Source organism: Chiloscyllium plagiosum, unplaced genomic scaffold (genome assembly GCF_037043375.1).
Source record: "Chiloscyllium plagiosum isolate Xiang-an unplaced genomic scaffold, Cpla_swu_hap1 HiC_scaffold_8, whole genome shotgun sequence".
Taxonomy (NCBI): Eukaryota; Metazoa; Chordata; class Chondrichthyes; order Orectolobiformes; family Hemiscylliidae; genus Chiloscyllium; species Chiloscyllium plagiosum.
In genome coordinates this window covers 69,062,100-69,084,053 of record NW_028270146.1, presented here as the reverse complement: position 1 = coordinate 69,084,053, position 21,954 = coordinate 69,062,100, and the positions used below count along the sequence as shown (strand labels likewise).

General features: G+C 44.9%; 1 protein-coding gene across 2 annotated transcripts in view; it reads left to right on the top strand.

Annotated features, from left to right (window-relative positions):
* Window positions 1-111: 111 nt before the first annotated feature.
* The window catches only part of LOC122553687 (uncharacterized), a 258,177-nt gene continuing 236,334 nt past the window's right edge, over window positions 112-21,954 (top strand). For both annotated transcript variants that reach the window (XM_087989944.1, XM_087989943.1), the window contains exon 1: window positions 112-214. The gene's annotated coding sequence lies outside the window, so the exon portion shown is untranslated. The remainder of the gene's footprint in view (window positions 215-21,954) is intronic.

The window sequence follows — 21,954 nt, the reverse complement described above, 5'->3', positions numbered from 1 at the left end:
TCTTTCCGAAGGCATGCGCAAGGGAGGAAAGGTTATTGAATTGAATTTGTCACAATTTTATATTTCAGCTGTAGACAAGTCTCAATTTAATAGGCCTCACCTTTCTGATTGCTTTCATCAAGCGCAAAATCTGAGAATGCTCTTTCTGTTAATCGTAACTGAAAAGGTCCAAACAAGCCTGAAATATCGATGAGATGAACATGGATGAAGCTATGTGAGTATGTGGGGTCAAAAAATAGTTCAAGCTACTGCAAATGAAAGAAAGACCACAACTTTAGGAACGTTAATCTACTTATAAATTCCACTGTGGAAGGCTGTCAGCAAGCAGAATGTTTCTTCACACCAGATGCCACGAAGTCTGGACTGAAAAACTATAGCTCCTCAACAAGAATGTAACAGACAGGGAATAGGATTTAACATGACAGTTCAGTGAAGAGATTTTCTCTACAAGGCAGTGACATTACAGAAGCACTGTTGACCCTAAAAGCACCTGAATTTACTAAGGGAATTGCTATGGGCTCTAAGGGTAACGCGCTATTTTGTCGGTACATATAAAACTAATAGGTGAGGACCAGGGGCAGAATCCAAGTGAGTCAGGGGCAATTTTATAGGTGGAACCAACATGAAAGGGCCTTGTCAGTCTGGGAGTACGTGGGTATTAGATGTACAGATTAAGAATTCCCTTATCTCTGTGGATTGCTTAATAAGCAACATCATCCAAGGCAAAGTGACATCTTCCTGGGGAAAATAACTTCTAAACCGTGAGAAAGTACGTCATAAATGGATTTCTTAAAAAGAGAGAAATACTTGGTCTTTAGGAACAAGTGGCACTAAACCTGAATGAAATTAAAACCATCCACAAGGTGGCAGGAGGTGGCCAGTGGTCCTACTGAATAATTTTTTAGGCATTTTTACTTCTCATAGTCCTTTTGCTGCAAAAGTCTTGGTGCCTTGCTGTTTGCTTTGACTTTTGTCATGTCCTCAACTTTCTTGATTTCTGCCTTGATTTAAGATCAACCTGAGATTTAGTGTCAAAATGAGTGCGTAATTATTTGAGCTTGTATGTTTGTAACAACCTACAGATTGTGGGATACGTGCCTGTTGTTTTCATGGGTGAGATGCTACAAATAAAGCCTATGCTTAAACATATCGTAATAGATACTTTCATGATATATTCTAGATATTCAAAAATAGACCCAAGATATATTATGATCCTTTGTTAGATATTTTGTATTCAGTCTGTTCACAGTTGTTACTTCACACCTCTGTAGCAGGTTGAACTTAACTCTGTGCCAGGAAGCCTAGGTTTATGTTTGCTACTACTGCACTACAAGGGTCCTAAGTCCCCATGTTATTGACCCTTCAACTAAATGACTGCGTTCTATCCACTTTGCACATGCCCATCAATCTTGTGCACTTCAGTCAGGCCCTCCTCAACCCTGTCTGCTCCAAAGAGAACACCCCAAGCTCATCCAGCCTCTTCTTAGCTAGCATTCCTTCCCAGGCCACATCCTAGTGAATGTCCTCTGCACCACTTCCATTGCAATCAAATTCTTCCTGTAGTGTGGTGGCCAGGACTACACACAGTTCTCCAACTGTGGCCTAATTCCAAGTATTGTACAGATCCATGATTGATAAAGGCAAATGTCCTGAATGCCTTCTTAACTGTCAGACATGACCTTACAGAGGTTTGTAAAATAATGACGGGTATAGATCAGGTGACTGGCAGGTGTCTTTTTCCCATCGTGGGGGACTTAAGACTACAGGGGATATTTTGAAGGTGAGAGGAGTAAAAGGTGCAAGTGGTGGATGCAGATACAGTTACAATGTTTAAAAGACATTTAGGTAAGTACATGAATAAGAACTATTTGAAGGGATATAGGCCAACAGCAGGTGGGACAAGTTTAGTTTGGAATTATGGTCGCATGGACTGGTTAGACCGAAGGGTCTGTTTCCATACTTTATGACTCTATGACTCTACATCCACAACTAAAGGTGATGGTGTTAAAATCAAGCAGAGATTATAAATGGTCAGTGCAAAGGACTGTAGTTAATTATTCAGAATGGCTTATTGAATATAGAGTCATATATATGTGCTCTTAAGTCAAAGAGTCATACAGTTGTACAGCACGGAAACAGACCCTTTGGTCCAACTTGTCCATGCCGACCAGATATCTGAACGAATCTAGTCCCATTTGCCAGCAATTGGTCCGTATCCCTCTAAACCCTCCCTAATTATATACCTATCCTGTTGCCTTTTAAATATTGTACTGGTATCAGCCTCAACCAATTCTCCTTTTTAAACATCTTTAAATCAGCCTGTTCAATCAAGTTATGGCACACATCTGGACCTGCTGAAAAGGCACAGCAGGTCAGGAGGAGGAGAATCGACGTTTTGGGTATAAACCCTTCATCAGGAATGTCCTGATAAGCCCTCCATCAGGCTCCTGCCCGAAACGTCGATTCTCCTGTGCTTTTCCAATGTCACACTCTCGACTCTGATCTCCAGCATCTGCAGTCCTCACTTTCTACACATCTGGAGTTGGTGAGTCTTGAATCTGGGTCTTCTGGCTCAGAGTGAGGGCCACTACCACTGACCCACAAGAGCCCCTCAATCTTCTTTTTTAGATATTTTCTAATCAACCTGTTAAGAAATACTATTTCACACTTCGAGAACAGGGGCGACTTGAACCTGGGTCTCCTGGCTTAGAGGTAGGGACATAACCACTATAACCACAAAAACCGCTCCACTCCCTTTTATATATTGGGTTTAAGGGCGTACTTGGATAACAATGATAGTGGGTGAACTACTACTGAATCTTTATGAGAAGAGGCAATTGCCTTAATAGTTGATTGATACTAGCAACAGGTACATGTTATATTGACTAATTAGACTTTGATAAGATATCTATCAGGAGACAGTGATAACATATCTGTGTGCATCGGGAGTTCAAAGTAGATGCCGATATACACCAACCAAAACTATATAACATCACTGCATTGGGTAGAGCTTAATGCTGCATTTCCCTTTCAAAACCTTCAGTGAAAGATCATGTAGGGGTCTTAGTGATGTGGACTACAGCAGGATGTGTTATGGAATCAGATGGGAAATTACAGCGAGGCCCATCTCAACATTAGAAACGACTTGCTCCATTTTGTACGTTTTTCATGAGGACTGAGGTGAGTTTCTCCCTAGGCAGTGGTGAGCGTCCTAATTAAGGAAGATTATTGATTGTTAAATACCTTGTTGATAGCTGTCTGTCTGACCAAACTTGATAATCGGGGTCAATGATAAGATAACTTGCCATGGAAACCAAGAGTACGTACCGGATTTGGGGAAGGGGTGGGGTGTTCAGATCACTACTTGCTCTGAACAACCTCCATGATGTTGATGGTCAAACTGCAGCTCGGGGAATTATCGACAAACAGTGCCATCTGCACTAAGCCTGCATCTAGAAACAGTGCCATCTGCAACGAGCCTGCATCCACAAACAGTGCCAACTGCACTGACCCCTCATCCGTGAACAGCGCCAATTGCACTGACCCCTCATCCACAAACAGTGCCAACTGCACTGACCCCTCATCCATGAACAGTGCCAATTGCACTCCCCCCTCATCCATGAACAATGCCAACTGCGCTGACCCCTCATCCGTGAACAGTGCCAACTGCGCTGACCCCTCATCCGTGAACAGTGCCAACTGCACTGACCCCTCATCCATGAACAGTGCCAATTGCACTGACCCCTTATCCATGAACAGTGCCAATTGCACTCCCCACTCATCCATGAACAATGCCAACTGCGCTGACCCCTCATCCGTGAACAGTGCCAACTGCACTGACCCCTCATCCATGAACAGTGCCAATTGCACTGACCCCTTATCCATGAACAGTGCCAATTTCACTGACCCCTCATCCATGAACAGTGCCAACAGCGCTGACCCCTCAACCACAAACAGTACCATCTGCACTGACCCCCTCATCCACAAACAGTGCCATTTGCACTGACCCCTCATCCATGAACAGTGCCATCTACACAGAGCCTGCATCCACAACCAGTGCCATCTGCACCGACTTCTCATTCACAAACAGTGCCATCTCCCTGACTCCTCATCCATGAGCAGTGCCATCTATACTGAGCCTGAATCCACAAACAATGCCAACTGAACTGAACCGTCATCCACACACAGTGGCCATTTGCACTGGCACCTCATCCATGAACAGTACTAACTGCACACACCCCTCCACCACAAACAGTGCCATCTGCACTGACCCTTCAACCATGAACAGAGTCATCTGCAGTGACCGCTCATCCACAAACAGTGCCATTTGCACTGACCCTTCAAACATGAACAGAGTCATCTGCACTAACCCCTCATCCATGAACAATGCCATCTGCACTGAGACAGCATCCACAAACAATGCCAATGCACTGACCACTCATCCACGAACAGTGCCATCTGCACTGACCCCTCATCCACAAACAGTATCATCTGCACTGACCCCTCATCCACAAACAGTGCCATCTGCACTGACTCCTCAACCACGAACAGTGCCATTTGCACTGACCCCTCATCCACGAACAGTGCCATTTGCACTGACTTCTCATCCACAAACAGTGCCATCTGCACTGACTACTCATCCACGAACAGTGCCATTTGCACTGACTCCTCATCCACAAACAGTACCATCTGCACTGACTCCTCATCCACAAACAGTACAATCTGCACTAACCCCTCATCCACAAACAGTGCCATCTGCACTGACTCCTCATCCACAAACAGTGCCATCTGCACTGACTCCTCATCCACAAACAGTAGAATCTGCACTAACCCCTCATCCACAAACAGTGCCAACTGCACTGACTCCTCATCCACAAACAGTACCGTCTGCCCTAAACCCTCATCCAGAAACAATGCCATCTGCACTGACCCCTCATCCACAAACAGTGCCATGTGTACTGACCCCTCATCCACAAACAGTGCCATGTGCACTGACCCCTCATCCACAAACAGTACAATCTGCACTAACCCCTCATCCACAAACAGTGCCAACTGCACTGACTCCTCATCCACAAACAGTACCGTCTGCCCTAAACCCTCATCCACAAACAATGCCATCTGCACTAACCCCTCATACACAAACAGTGCCATGTGCACTGACCCCTCATCCACAAACAATGCCATCTGCACTGACCCCTCATCCACAAACAGTGCCATGTGCACTGATCCCTCATCCACAAACAATGCAATCTGCACTGACCCCTTATCCACAAACAGTGCCATTTGCACTATCTCCTCATCCACAAACAGTACCATCTGCACTGACTCCTCATCCACAAACAGTGCCAACTGCATTGACTCCTCATCCACAAACAGTACCATTTGCAATATCTCCTCATCCACAAACAGTATCATCTGCACTGACCCCTCATCTACAAACAGGACCATCTGTACTAACCCCTCATCCACAAACAGTGCCATGTGCACTGACCCCTCATTCACAAACAGTGCCATCTGCACTGACTCCTCATCCACAAACAGTACCATCTGCACTGACTCCTCATCCACAAACAGTGCCATTTGCACTGACCCCTCATCCACGAACAGTGCCATCTGCACTAACCCCTCATCCACAAACAGTGCCATCTGCACTGACTCCTCATCCACAAACAGTGCCATCTGCACTAACCCCTCATCCACAAACAGTGCCATCTGCACTGACTCCTCATCCACAAACAGTACCATCTGCACTGACCCCTCATCCACAAACAGTACAATCTGCACTAACCCCTCATCCACAAACAGTGCCATCTGCACTGACTTCTCATCCACAAACAGTGCCATCTGCACTGACTCCTCATCCACGAACAGTGCCATTTGCACTGACTCCTCATCCACGAACAGTGCCATCTGCACTAACCCCTCATCCACAAACAGTGCCAACTGCACTGACTCCTCATCCACGAACAGTACCATCTGCACTGACTCCTCATCCACAAACAGTACAATCTGCACTAACCCCTCATCCACAAACAGTGCCATCTGCACTGACTCCTCATCCACGAACAGTGCCATTTGCACTGACCCCTCATCCACGAACAGTGCCATTTGCACTGACTCCTCATCCACAAACAATACCATCTGCACTGACCCCTCATCCACAAACAGTGCCAACTGCACTGACTCCTCATCCACAAACAGTACCGTCTGCCCTAAACCCTCATCCAGAAACAATGCCATCTGCACTGACCCCTCATCCACAAACAGTGCCATGTGTACTGACCCCTCATCCACAAACAGTGCCATGTGCACTGACCCCTCATCCACAAACAGTACCATCTGCACTGACTCCTCATCCACAAACAGTACCATTTGCACTGACTCCTCATCCACAAACAGTGCCATCTGCACTAACCCCTCATACACAAACAGTGCCATGTGCACTGACCCCTCATCCACAAACAATGCCATCTGCACTGACCCCTCATCCACAAACAGTGCCATGTGCACTGACCCCTCATCCACAAACAATGCCATCTGCACTGACCCCTCATCCACAAACAGTGCCATGTGCACTGACCCCTCACCCACAAACAATGCAATCTGCACTGACCCCTTATCCACAAACAGTACCATCTGCACTGACTCCTCATCCACAAACAGTACCATCTGCACTGACTCCTCATCCACAAACAGTACCATCTGCACTGACTCCTCATCCACAAACAGTACCATTTGCAATATCTCCTCATCCACAAACAGTACCAACTGCATTGACTCCTCATCCACAAACATTACCATTTGCAATATCTCCTCATCCACAAACAGTGCCAACTGCACTGACTCCTCATCCACAAACAGTACCATCTGCACTGACCCCTCATCCACAAACAGTACCATCTGCACTGATCCCTCATCCACAAACAGTACCATCTGCACTGACCCCTCATCTACAAACAGGACCATCTGTACTAACCCCTCATCCACAAACAGTGCCATGTGCACTGACTCCTCATCCACAAACAGTACCATCTGCACTGACCCCTCATCCACAAACAGTACCATCTGCACTGACCCCTCATCTACAAACAGGACCATCTGTACTAACCCCTCATCCACAAACAGTGCCATCTGCACTAACCCCTCATCCACAAACAGTGCCATCTGCACTGACCTCTCATCCACAAACAGTGCCATGTGCACCGATGCCTCATCTGTGATCAGTGCCATCTGCACAGACCCCTCATCCACAAACAGTGCCATTTGCACTGACTCCTCATCCACAAACAGTGCCATTTGCACTGACGACTCATCCACGAACAGTACCATCTGCACTGACTCCTCACTCACAAACAGTGCCATCTGCACTGACTCCTCATCCACAAACAGTACCATCTGCACTGACCCCTCATCTACAAACAGGACCATCTGTACTAACCCCTCATCCACAAACAGTGCCATGTGCACTGACCCCTCATTCACAAACAGTGCCATGTGCACTGACCCCTCATCCACAAACAGTACCATCTGCACTGACCCCTCATCCACAAACAGTGCCATGTGCACTGACTCCTCATCCACAAACAGTACCATCTGCACTGACCCCTCATCCACAAACAGTGCCATCTGCACTGACCCCTCATTCACAAACAGTGCCATCTGCACTGACTCCTCATCCACAAACAGTACCATCTGCACTGACCCCTCATCCACAAACAGTGCCATGTGCACTGACCCCTCATCCACAAACAGGACCATCTGTACTAACCCCTCATCCACAAACAGTGCCATCTGCACTAACCCCTCATCCACAAACAGTGCCATCTGCACTGACCTCTCATCCACAAACAGTGCCATGTGCACCGATGCCTCATCTGTGATCAGTGCCATCTGCACAGACCCCTCATCCACAAACAGTGCCATTTGCACTGACTCCTCATCCACAAACAGTGCCATTTGCACTGACGACTCATCCACGAACAGTACCATCTGCACTGACTCCTCACTCACAAACAGTGCCATCTGCACTGACTCCTCATCCACAAACAGTACCATCTGCACTGACCCCTCATCTACAAACAGGACCATCTGTACTAACCCCTCATCCACAAACAGTGCCATGTGCACTGACCCCTCATTCACAAACAGTGCCATGTGCACTGACCCCTCATCCACAAACAGTACCATCTGCACTGACCCCTCATCCACAAACAGTGCCATGTGCACTGACTCCTCATCCACAAACAGTACCATCTGCACTGACCCCTCATCCACAAACAGTGCCATCTGCACTGACCCCTCATTCACAAACAGTGCCATCTGCACTGACTCCTCATCCACAAACAGTACCATCTGCACTGACCCCTCATCCACAAACAGTGCCATGTGCACTGACCCCTCATCCACAAACAGGACCATCTGTACTAACCCCTCATCCACAAACAGTGCCATGTGCACTGACCCCTTATTCACAAACAGTGCCATCTGCACTGACTCCTCATCCACAAACAGTACCATCTGCACTGACCCCTCATCCACAAACAGTACCATCTGCACTGACCCCTCATCCACAAACAGGACCATCTGTACTAACCCCTCATCCACAAACAGTGCCATGTGCACTGACCCCTCATTCACAAACAGTGCCATCTGCACTGACTCCTCATCCACAAACAGTGGCATCTGCACTAACCCCTCATCCACGAACAGTGCCATGTGCACTGACCCCTCACCCACAAACAATGCCATCGGCACTGACCCCTTATCCACAAACAGTGCCATCTGCACTGACCCCTCATCCACAAACAGTGCCATCTGCACTGACCTCTCATCCACAAACAGTGCCATGTGCACCGATGCCTCATCTGTGATCAGTGCCATCTGCACAGACCCCTCATCCACAAACAGTGCCATTTGCACTGACTCCTCATCCACAAACAGTGCCATTTGCACTGACCCCTCATTCACAAACAGTGCCATCTGCACTGACTCCTCATTCACAAACAGTGCCATCTGCACTGACTCCTCATCCACAAACAGTGCCATGTGCACCGATGCCTCATCTGTGATCAGTGCCATCTGCACTGACCCCCCATCCACAAACAGTGCCATCTGTGCTGACCCCTCATCCACAAACAGTGCCATTTGCACTGACCCCTCATTCACAAACAGTGCCATCTGCACTGACTCCTCATTCACAAATAGTGCCATCTGCACTAACCTCTCATCCACAAACAGTGTCATCTGCACTGACCCCTCATCCACAAACAGTACCATCTGCACTGACCCCTCATCCACAAACAGTACCATCTGCACTGACCCCTCATCCACAAACAGTGCCATGTGCACGGATGCCTCATTTGTGATCAGTGTCATCTGCACTGACCCCCCATCCATGAACAGTGCCATCTGCACTGAGCTTGCATCTACCAACAGTGCCATCTTCCAAAAATAATGCCATTTTCAGTGACACCCCTCATCCACAGACAGTGCCATCTGCACTGACCTCTCACAACCATCAGTACCTGGCTCCTCTCCAATGCACTGGCAGTGCATTCTGAGAGCACAGATTTGCTTTGCTGGGTGCCAATAACAGACATTGGAATGGCTGTAGGAAGGACACTTTCCATGCATAGACAGGCACTCATTCCACGATTGGACCAGTCTTTCTCACAGGGCTGCACACTTACTCTTTTAGCAATCGTTGACATAGCACCAGCCTGCATGATTACTACATCGCTAACTTTCCACACTATGCCAATTAGTGCTGTCACACAACCAGGGAGCTTGCCATGCTGCTCAGCAGTACTCAGTCAAGTGGGCATACACCTTGTTGTATGGCATTGAAATGATTAAAATCTCTCATTGTTGTAGAGCAGTCCAGATTTGGTAGTCACAAGAAAGCTTGGTTGTTGACAAGGGCTGGGATTCAATGGATCCTATTGGAGTGCAGAGGGTTTCATAAAGCCCAGATGATTACCTGACATGTTAAGAGTAATTGTGTGGGTAAGGTGGCCATATTTAGTAAGCGGCAGGAAATGCTCACTGAATTTAATCTCATTATTTTCCAACTTAAAAGTCCATTATCTCTGAGGCAACTGGGATTTAATAGTGGCTCAGGAATTCTGCAAAATTCACGTGGTCTCCTGTGCCTCTCAAAAACATTGTCAGATTTGACAGTGGCCCCCTGTGGATGTCCCTCTTTCAAAGGCTCTGAGGCCAAGATTTTCCTTGGGTTTTTACTATGTGTGGAGGTAAGCATGTTGGTTGATAACTAACACAATGTCTCCATTACTGAGATAATGTGGCCTCTCGCCACCTCATTTCGAGCAGATAAAGAGGTGAATTTCTCACCTTAGTTGATGCCTTGATGCTGGTGTAACAATCACTTGTCGACCAATCAGAAGCCACCGCCTCTGGGTCTGAAGAAATGTTGGTTGAGATCTACCTTAAAGGGAATCCAATGGTGAGAAGGCAAGTACTTTTTTATGTTTCTGCTGCTGAATGGAGTGGGAGGTCAGTAGTTCAGAGGCAAGGACAAATGGTGGCTTTCAGATGTCACAGGCAATTGAGGCAATTGCAGTCTCCCTCCCCAAAACATAGCAGGCATGTCATCCAACCAGGAAAGGGTCACTGGACCCGAAATGTTAACTCTGATCTCTCTCCACAGATGCTGCCAGACCTGCAGAGTTTTTTCAGCAATTACTGTTTCTATTTTTGATTTCCAGTATCCACAATTTTTTCAGTTTTTTGCCTCGCCCTCTGAGGTTGGGCAACACTTAACTGTTGGTGAGTTAAGCAAGATACCTAAAGACTTTCTTGCCCAGCATTTGACTGGATAGGTGCCAAGGAGAGGGTGATTTCCTCACCATGGCCATTTTACCTACTTATGTCACCCTCTTGCTCCCTGCAGAAGGGAAAGAGTTCCACCCTCAGCGTCTAATTAATAATTTTAGCATCAGGAATGGGGGTCTCCAATGTCCTGCCACTCCTTGCTGCAAACAGCTCTCCCTGACTCCTCCACTTGCACCACCAATGATCTCTAGTGAAGCTCTCACTGAACTACCAGCAGCAACAGCCACTGCTCTTGGTAAGGCACAATTGCTGGACTCTGAATGAATGACAACTCTCACAGATCCACCTCCACCCTAGTGGGGACTTAGTCCTGTTGGAGATCCAACATATCTCATTAAAGTACCTGGAGACAGTGAGGACTGCAGATGCTGGAAGCCAGAGTCAAAGGGTGAAACGTTAATGTTCCTGCTCCTCAGATGCTGTCTGACCTGCGGTGCTTTTCCAGCTCCATTTAAGTACCTGATTGCATTTAAATAGAGCCTCCTTTGGAGAGGTGACACAAATTTACCACTGGTGAGTTAAACCTGTGCCACCTGAACTAAATTCCACGCAATAGATGCCAAACAAAACAAAGAACTGCAGATGCTGTATATCAGAAACAAAAACAGAAAGTACTAGAAAAACTCAGTAGGTCTGGCAGCACACAGAGAGAAAGCAGAGTTAACATTTCAGGTCTAATGATCCTTCTCCAAAACAGATCCTAAGCCTAATTAATTCTTGTTATCTACAATCATGCTGATAATGTCAATGGGCTAAAAGTAGTCTCAATTACTTTGCTGTTTAGATCCTATAGGTAGAACTGTTATATTTATGCTTCAATTATTTAGTTCATTTCTCCACTTGCAGATCTTCATTTGTCTGTTGTAGGAACAATTTGGTACATCCCCTTTTCTTTAACTACCTAGGTCTCTTTCTCTTTGACTTGTCCATCTCCTGTGTTTGATTCCTTTGTTCCTTTGGGCTTGTCAGTTTTGTATTTGATTCTAACTCTGGTTAACTTGTATACCCAGCAACGCCATTATTGTTGCTCAGCCAAATTGTGTGTATTTCCTTGACTCTGAGCTTACTTTCAAAGTTCCTTGATCTTCCTCAGTTGGCTTCATAATCCCAATGTGGATTTCTGTATTTTGAAGACTGGGTAAGAATAATACAATAAATGATATCCAGTATTTTGCACATTGAAACATTTCATACATTTTTATTCAACAGTGAGGAATATTATGCAAATCTTTCAGGTTAGTTCTATACAAGGCAAGCATGTACTTCATGAGTGTAAACCTCAGATGGTTTGCTTGAGGAGCAGAATGTATGTTCAGAGTGGAATTTTGATCCAGTTTGCTGGTTTTGTTGTTTGCATGGCAAAGAGATGGGCAAAGGGGAAATTTCAACTTCAAGGGCCAGGATGTTTGTGTTGGGAGCAGATTACTAATCTATTATAGGACTCATCCCATTTTATTTCTTTTGAAATCCAAATTTTGATTGGGTGAGTCACTCTGCCTCATTATTACCCATGTGGGAAAGCTGAAATTGATCCCCTGATTTTAGGTATCATCCCAGTATGGGTTAGTAGCACCACTATACATCAGTATTGTTGTTTTTTTTCCAATAAACATGAAAGAGCAAAACGTCTGAATGATTCTTAGAATTTAACCCGGCATGAAAATATGCTCACATTGCATTTGATACGAATATTGTTGATTTTAACTATACATTCGTGGATTCTTTTTCCTGACTGCTGATGTTCCAGAATACCATGAGACAATAAGTGTTATGGAGTTACCATGGTTGCAGTTTGCACGCATTGGTGGTGAGAATGAATGCAAAGATGTTAGATTTATTTTTAAACTGCTGGTGTTGAACTCCAACATTGGATTGAACTACATTCCGCATCTGCATTGTACTTGTGGTTGTTGAAGGAATGATTGTGAGTTCCTGATTCAAACGATTAAATATTATTTCAAAATAAATCTTCTGTTGTGGTAAATGGACTTTTAAGTGCCTCTGATATTAATAGCTTGAGTAAAGTTCAAAGATCTTTCAAAGTGAAACAACACCAGGCAGAGTATATAGGTTTGATTGGTTTATAGATGTTGACTTGATAGATTGTCAGGGTTTTAATTGGCTGGTATTATTTGGTTGGAAAACCACTGACACATATTAGCAACCACTCTGAGAACCTGCATTTATTTTATATTGGCACCTAACCACTCTGAAAATTCCTGATTGACTGACCTTAACTTATGGCCTAGTAATACTCTATGTTTGAGAATTAAGTTAAATTATGTCCTGATGAACAATACAATGGTGTATAGTATGAGAAAAATAAATGATCTGCAAATTTATCACTTAAATTAGGCAATTATTGATGGGCAATAAATGTTGGCCCAGCCAGCAATGCCTAAATCCCATGAATGAACATTTTAAAACTTTAATGCACAGAAATGTACAATTTTATTTTAATCCTTTATTCGATATTGCTGTGAAATCATAGCAACCAAACAAGTTGAAAACATGGAGGAAACTATTCAGCTCATCATGCCTCCACCTATCAATAGAGAGACAGCCAGTCTAATCCGACTTGCCAGCTGTCGGCCCATTATGAATATCCAAGTACTTTTTAAAATGTTACATAGATTTCTGCCCCTACCACTCTGTCAGAGAGTGAATTCCAGATTTCCATCATCTTCTAAGTGGAAATAATTCCCTTTAAAAACCCTCTATACCTCATACGTCATATCCCAAAGTAATGCCACTTAATTCTGGATTATTCCTCTTTGGGGTCTGATTGTAATTATCCTCTGCCATTTCTGCTGCCTACAATCAGATCCCACCACCAGAGATCTAATTCCCTCCCCACACCTATCCACGTTCCGCAGAGACCACTCCCTCCGTGACACTCTTGTTCAGTCCATACCACCCACCAACCCACTCTCCACTCCCGGCACCTTTCCTTGCCACTGCAAGAGGTGTAAAACCCTCACCCACACTTCCCCCTCACCTCCATCAAGGCCAATCACTTCAACTCTCCCTCCTGCTCCCCCAAGGACATGCAAGTCCTGGGCCTCCTCCACTGCCAAATCCAAGCCACCTGACAACTGGAAGCAGAATGTCTCATCTTCCACCTTGGGACCCTTAAAAAACATGGCATCAACATCATCTTCACTAGTTTCCTCATCTGCCCTCCTTCTACTTATCCCGGATCCAACTTGGCACTACCCTCTTGACCTGTCCTACCTGTCCATCTTCCTTCCCACCTATCGACCCCACCCTCCCCACCGACCTAGCAACATCACCCCGACCTACAACCACCTATCGCCTTCCTAGCCCCACCCACATCCATCTATTTACATTTCAGCCCCCTCCCCACCCCCAACCCACAACATTCCTGATGAAGAACTTAAGCCTGAAACACCAATTCTCCTGCTCCTCCAATGCAACCTGACCTGATGTGCTTTTCCAGTGCCACACTTTTTGAACCTGTCATGGTTGTCAACTGTCCTCAGTCAAGGAGGTGACCTTTAGTTAAGGGATCCTGACACAGCAAATCAAAGTAAATCTCTGAAACCAGCCCAGGGGCTTGGACAGTCAGTCAGACAGTCATGGTGGGGAGAGTCAGGTTCCCTGTATAAGGTGAGAGGATCTGAATATTGAGCAGCCCACCACCTGTCCTGCCTTTTTCTGCCTTATTGTGTGCTGTGTTTCTTCCTGGAGTGAGAGAGGGGCAGATATAAAGGGAGGTGAAAGAGGATGGCACAACGTTTGTGTCGCTGCAGCTGGAGAGCTCTCCCCTTTGATGTGTAGGAAGCACTGAGGGAGCACAAGGTTAGCTGGGATATGTGACAGCGAGTGAGGGAAGATATTCCAGGCAATACAGTCGGTTCTGATATAACGCGATAGTTCTGTTTCTGTGTGATCTCGCTTTATAAGAAAATTGCATAATAGCAGCAGCATTTAAACTAATAGGACCGGAATCATGTTATTGTCAATACAGGTAAGGAATGTTCATCTTCTACAAATAATGGTCTAAATTCTTCAATGGCATTAAAACTAATTTGCGCTGAAGAAGTATCTGTTATAGCTGAACCGACTGTGGTGAGAATGGTAGAGCATGAGATTTTTTGGGAGGTAGGCATATTCAAAGGGACAGAGTGATGCTGAGGTATCAAAGAAAGGACATACTGGTGAAGTGGAGAAGGACATTGACCTTCTTTCTACAGTATCATGCATTCCTCCAGATGACAGAGTCTGCACTAACTCAGAGGGCAATTTCAGACAAGGCCTGCATCTTCTCCACCTACCTATCAAGACATGCACCTCCCTGCCCAAAGCCAATTTCCCCTTGTTTGCCATGTCTGGGGTAAATGCCAGGAACTGTGTAGATCAGCTCCAGACTGACAGTGCTTGTCCAGGTACACAGCAGCTTTTAAAGATGGTACTAGTGTTAGAGATTCCAGTCAATCCTAGGATATCCTGGCAGTGATGAGTTGGGAAGTTCTGTGTACAGTAAGTGGTAGAATGGGGCTCAAATCAGGTGAGTGAGGAGTGCAGGAGTAGGGTAGGTACTTAATGAGGTGAATTTGGTAAAATGTGATGAGAGGTCTCACAGAGAGAAGCTCTTCATGAAGCTCAACAAAACTCATGCTTGGCGACAAAAACATAGGATTCAACCCATTGTTTCAACTGGCAACACCCACAATTCTTTTTGTAAACAGTTACAGAATCAAACTCCACCAAAATAGTCTTTGGTTCTTACATAAATATTTTCCTTGTTTTGAATCTCCGTACTGACTTTTAAAAATTAAGTAAGTAGTGGACTGCTTGGATTGATATTTGTAATGGGAACTAAGGTTTTTCAGGAGAAAGTGAGGAATGCAGATGCTGGAGAGTCAGAGTTTAAAAAGTGTGGCTCTGGAAAAACACAGCAGGTCAGGCAGCTGAGCAGCAGGAGAAACAGTGTTTTGGGAATAAGCCCTTCATCAGGAATGTGAGGAGGGAAAGGGGCTGAGACATAAATAGAGAGGTGGGGGTGGGGCTGAGGCTGGGGGGGAAGGTAGCGTGGAAGGTGATAGGTAGATGCATGTGAGGGGTGATGGTGATAGGTCGGAGGGGAGGAGGGAGTGGACAGGTGCGAAGAAAGATGGACAGGTAGGACAGTTCAAGAGGGTCTAGGATGAGATGGGGGGTCAGGAGGTGGGGAAACTGGTGAAGTAAATGTTGATGCTGTGTGGTTAGAGGGTCCCAAGCCAGAAGATGATGTGTTCTTCCTCCAGTTTGGCTTGGATTTGGCGGTGGAGGAGGCCCAGGACTTGCATGTCCTTGGGGGAGAGGGAGGAAGAGTTGAAGCGGTTGGCCACAGGACGGTGGGGTTGTTTGGTACGTGCGCTCAGAAATCTTTCCTGAAACGCTCCGCAAGTTGGTGTCCTGTCTCCCCAGTGTAGAGGACACTACACCGAGAGCAATGGACACAGTAGGTGAGGTGGGTGGATGTGCAGGAAAATCTCTGCCCAATGTAAAACGATCCTTTGGAACCACAGACGGAGGTGAGGGGGGAGGTGTAGGCACAAGTTTTACATCTCTTGCAGTGGCAAGGGAAGGTGCCGGAGTCAAGGGTGGGTTGGTGGGAGACGTGGACCTAACGACGGGTTCTTGGAAGGAATGGTCTCTGTAGAATGTAGATACCGGTGGGGAGGGAAATACATCTCTGGTGGTCGGGTCTGATTGTAGGTGGCGGAAGTGGTGGAGGATGATGCACTGTATCCGGAGACTAGTGGAGTTGAAGGTGAGGACCAGGAGGGTTCTATCCTTGTTGCGATTGGAGGGGTGGGGTTCAAGGGCAGAGGTACGGGAATTAGAGGAGATGCGCTGGAGGGCATTGTTGACCATGTGAGAGAGGAAATTGTGGTCCTTGAAATAGGAAACCTTCTCCTCTCCCCCAGTCTCATCCCAGATCCAATCCTCAAGCTCAGCACCGATCTCTTGACCTGTCCATCTTCCTTCCCACCTATCCACGCCCCCTCCCCTCCGACCTATCACTATTACTCCCCATCTGCATCCACTTATCACTTTCCCAGCTACCTCACCCTCATCCACACCTCCCTATTTATCTCTCAGCCCCCTTCCCCCCCCCACCTCACCCCACATTCCTGATGAATGGCGATTCTCCTGCTCCAAAGATTTTTCCGTTTGTTTCAGCCTGGTTAACATTGTCAGGAACCACATGACTGAAATATAATCTGGCAAACCAACGGCTCCTGCAAATCTGAATCCAGGGAGAAATCCCCTGTCATATCACTTCTTAGTCTCTGGATTTAACAACTTTCACTGTTCTTGCTTAATGCTGGACATTAGATTGTCATCAGACTTTTCACTTCAAACTCTTCAGTTCAGTTTTAATTTCCGTTTTATGCTGCTTTAAGTATTTTATTCCAATTCTGTTGATTTTTGACACTCATTTAATTTCCTGAAGTTTCTTGAGGTTTTACTTTTCATCCTCTCACATGTTTGAGTTTTGTCCAATTCCTTTTTAACAAGAGCACTTGCCTCTTTATTTTGAATTTTGATTTTATGTTCCAGAGCACACATTCTTCCTTGCAACTCCATAATGTCAGCACTGGTCTCAATGTTCCACTTATCTTCTAAAGTACGTTTTCCTTCTACTGCTATCTGCTTTGCCACATCTTGCTGATACTGTTTCTACATTTTCAATTATATTGCCTCAAACCACTATTAACTTTTCCATTTCTGCTTAAATGGTCCAAAGTAATTTTAAAGTAAGCTGTCTCAACATCTGATGTGGAATACGCATTTAGTTGAAACATTAATTTTCACAGTAAGTTTACAGACAGTCTTGGATTCTTCAAAACTGCTTGGCTATCCCAGCTTCAGTTCCAACAGCTTCAGCCAGATTTCCTGGAAGCACTGGAAACAGAGATATGCAATCTGCAACCAAATTGTTTCCTAATCAAGAAATCAACACTTCAACAGCTAAAGGAGAATGACGTCCACACTAACAAACCAGTTACTAAGTCACATTCCAAATTAGTATTGTATAAAAGAACAATATCCATCGATACTCTGAATCTCTGCTTTTAACTCTTTTGCAGACAGCTTTGTCACCCACCAACAACACCTACCAAACAGCATAGTTCAGTATTCTTTCAGCCAATTCGCATTCACGTCAATTTTCTCAAATGATAGGAAGTACTTCTCTACTCCATCCTCAATAAGTTTCAGGACCAAGTAAAAGTTGTTCACCAAATCAAAAAGAAGAGGAGTCCTCTCTAAGTCAACATCACCTCAAGTTTGCATTCTCCATTTCAAGTTTTTTCATCTCTTCCTCGCTTACATTCTCTCTTTCCTCGGTCTTTCCTTTCTCACTAATTTCTCCATAACTTAGTTGTGTTTATTTTTCAATTCTAGCCAGTTGCATTTATCACTGACAGCACTAATCCTTTTATTGAGATCAGGTCTCCGAGTCAAGCCCCTGATTTTGTTACAATGGTAAGGTTGGCTGCTCAGTTGGCTAGACAGAGTGATGCCAGCAGTGTGGGTTTAACTCTTGTAGTGGCTGAGGTTACTATGAAGAACTTCCCATCTTAACCTCTACCCGTGCCTGAGGCATGATGACCCTCAATTTGACCCACCACCAGTCATCACTCTCTTCAATGGAAGAGCATCCCTTCAGTCTGTCTGTGACTGTGGCAACTTCACATTTACTTTGTGACAATGCCCTTTGAGAAACCACAAAATAAAGTAACCAAATTTACCAGAAATGAAGAAAGGTTCTACTTTATAAGTTTTACTTCAGTACAAATTAGAATTCAGCTAAATTAAAGATGAATGAATAGGTAAACAGTGATAAGTACAAACTAAAAGTTATACATGGAACAGCAATTACAACAAATACAGTAAAATGAGATTACAAGCATTTATATCACTACCCACACAGTGTGGCATCACATAAAAACTTGCAAGTTTTCCAACTCAGCCTCTGAAGCATAGGATCTCTCTCTTTACTCATTCGATGAAGTCGGTTCTCAGGTGTTCTGGAGACATTCCTGTGGAACTTCTTTAGTTAGGTTCATGACAGTCTTGATGACTCAGATTCTCCTCAGATTCCTTTATTTGAACTCTTTTAATAAACCTTTTTAATCATTCGGATCATCTCTTGCAAAACTGTAGAATTATCAAATTCACAATCTCTGCACACACAACCACATTGCCAACTGTAGTATCATCTGCAAACTTCTTAATCATAAGCTGCGTTCAACTCCAACTAACTGATATATACTAAAAAAAAAGCAAGGGACCTAATACTGAGCCCTGATGCACCTCAATGGAACAGACTTCCAGCCACAAAAATACCCGTTAACCTTTACCCTTTCCTGTCCTGCCACCTTTTCTTGAATTTCAAAGGCTTTTACTTTTGTGACCTTTCTGCCATGTTGGGCCTGATCAAAAGCTTTGCTAGTATGCATATAGACCACATCAAATGCTCTACCCTCATCAACCCTCCTTTTAACTCTTCATTTATTGTAGTCCAAAGTAGTCTGACCTTAAAAATCCTGACAGTCATTTTTTCCAGTAGTTTTTCCACCATTGAGATTAGGCTGCTAGGCTTGTATTTACTCAATTTGTACCTTTGTTGTAAAGTGTAAGGATGGGTAAATGAACTCTGACTCACCTTGACAGTAATCCTTTCTAACTCATTTGGGTAATGTGATGAGATTGAAAAAAGGGATCCAGAGTCAAGGGAAGATACAACAGAAGTTAGTTGAGCAGCTTATCAAAAATAAACATTTTTTTTTACTCTACTATTGGGAAGGCTGGTAGGTATAGGGAATGCTGGATGACTAAAGAAATTGAGGGTTTGGTTAAGAAAAAGAAGGAAGCATATGTCAGGTACAGACAGGGTAGATTGAGTTAATCCTTAGAAGAGTATAAAGGAAGTAGGAGTATACTTAAGAGGGAAATCAGGACGGCAAAATGGGGACATGACATAGCCATAGCAAATAGAATTAAGGAGAATCCAAAGGGTTTTTACAAATATATAAAGGACAAAAGGGTAACTAGGGTGAGAATAGGACCCCTCAAAGATCAGCAAGGCGGCCTTTGTGTGGAGCCACAGAAAATGGGGGAGATACTAAATGAATATTTTGCATCAGTATTTACTGTGGAAAAGGATATGGAAGATATAGACTGTAGGCAAATAGATGGTGACATCTTGCAAAATGTCCAGATTACAGAGGAGGAAGTGTTGGATGTCTTGAAATGGTTAAAGGCGGATAAATCCCCAGGACCTGATCAGGTGTACCCGAGAACTCTGTGGGAAGCTAGAAAAGTGATTGCTGGGCTTTTTGCTGAGATATTTGTATCATCGATAGTCATAGGTGAGGTGCCGGAAGACTGGAGGTTGGCAAACGTGGTGCCACTGTTTAAGAAGGGTGGTAAAGACAAGCCAGGGAACTATAGACCGGTGAGCCTGACCTCGGTGGTGGGAAAGTTGTTGGAAGGAATCCTGAGGGACAGGATGTACATATAATTGGAAAGGCAAGGACTGATTCGAGATAGTCAACATGGCTTTGTGTGTGGAAAATCATGTCTCACAAACTTGATTGAGTTTTTTGAAGAAGTAACAAAGATGATTGATGAGGGCAGAGCGGTAGACGTGATCTATATGGACTTCAGTAAGGCGTTCGACAAGGTTCCCCATGGGAGACTGATTATCAAGGTTAGATCTCACGGAATACAGGGAGAACTAGCCATTTGGATACAGAACTGGCTCAAAGGTAGAAGACAAAGGGTGATGGTGGAGGGTTGTTTTTCAGACTGGAGGCCTATGACCAGTGGAGTGCCACAAGGATCGGTGCTGGATCCTCTACTTTTTGTCAATTACATAAATGATTTGGATGCGAGCATAAGAGGTACAGTTAGTAAGTTTGCAGACAACACCAAAATTGGAGGTGTAATGGAAAGCGAAGAGGGTTACCTCAGATTACAACAGGATCTGGACCAGATAGGCCAATGGGCTGACAAGTGGCAGATGGAGTTTAATTCAGATAAATGCGAGGTGCTGCATTTTGGGAAAGCAAATCTTAGCAGGAATTATACACTTAATGGTAAGGTCCTAGAGAGTGTTGCTGAATAAAGAGACCTTGGAGTGCAGGTTCATAGCTCCTTGAAAGTGGGGTTGCAGGTAGATAGGATAGTGAAGAAGGCGTTTGGTATGCTTTTCTTTATTGGTCAGAGTATTGCGTACAGGAGTTAGAAGGTCATGTTGCAGCTGTACAGGTCATTGGTTAGGTCACTGTTGGAATATTGCGTGCAGTTCTGGACTCCTTCCTATCGGAAAGATGTTGTGAAACTTGAAAGGGTTCAGAAAAGATTTACAAGGATGTTGCCAGGGTTGGAGGAACTGAGCTACAGGGAGATGCTGAACAGGCTGGGGCTGTTTTCACTGGAGCGTCCGAGGCTGAGGGGTGACCTTATAGAGGTTTACAAAATTATGAGGGGCATGGATAGGATAAATAGACAAAGTCTTTTCCCTGGGGTTGGGGAGTCCAGAACTAGAGGGCATAGGTTTATGGTGGGAGGGGAAAGATATAAAAGAGACCTAAGGGGCAACGTTTTCACACAGAAGGTGGTACGTGTATGGAATGAGCTGCCAGAGGATGTAGTGGAGGCTGGTACAATTGCAACATTTAAGAGGCATTTGGATGGGTATATGAATAGGAAGGGTTTGGAGGGATATGGGCCAGGTGCTGGCAGGTGGAACTAGATTGGGTTGGGATATCTGGTCGGCATGGACGGGTTGGACCGAAGGGTCTGTTGCCATGCTGTACATCTCTATGACTCTATGACTCTAAGTGTTGTCCTTGTCATGCTATGTCTCTGGCCTCCTACTGAGCTGGGTGCCACCAAGTCTGCATAATATTCTTCTAATAAAGCAGGTTAAGTGGAGGTGTAGACAGTGGTTTGTTCTGAAATAATGTGGCCACTATACCCTGGCCAGGCAGTTCTAGGCCTGTCTGGTTTCAGACAGAAGTTGATTGTCCAAGGCCTGACTTTATGCTCTAGTGTTCTACTTCTACAGTTTGTATA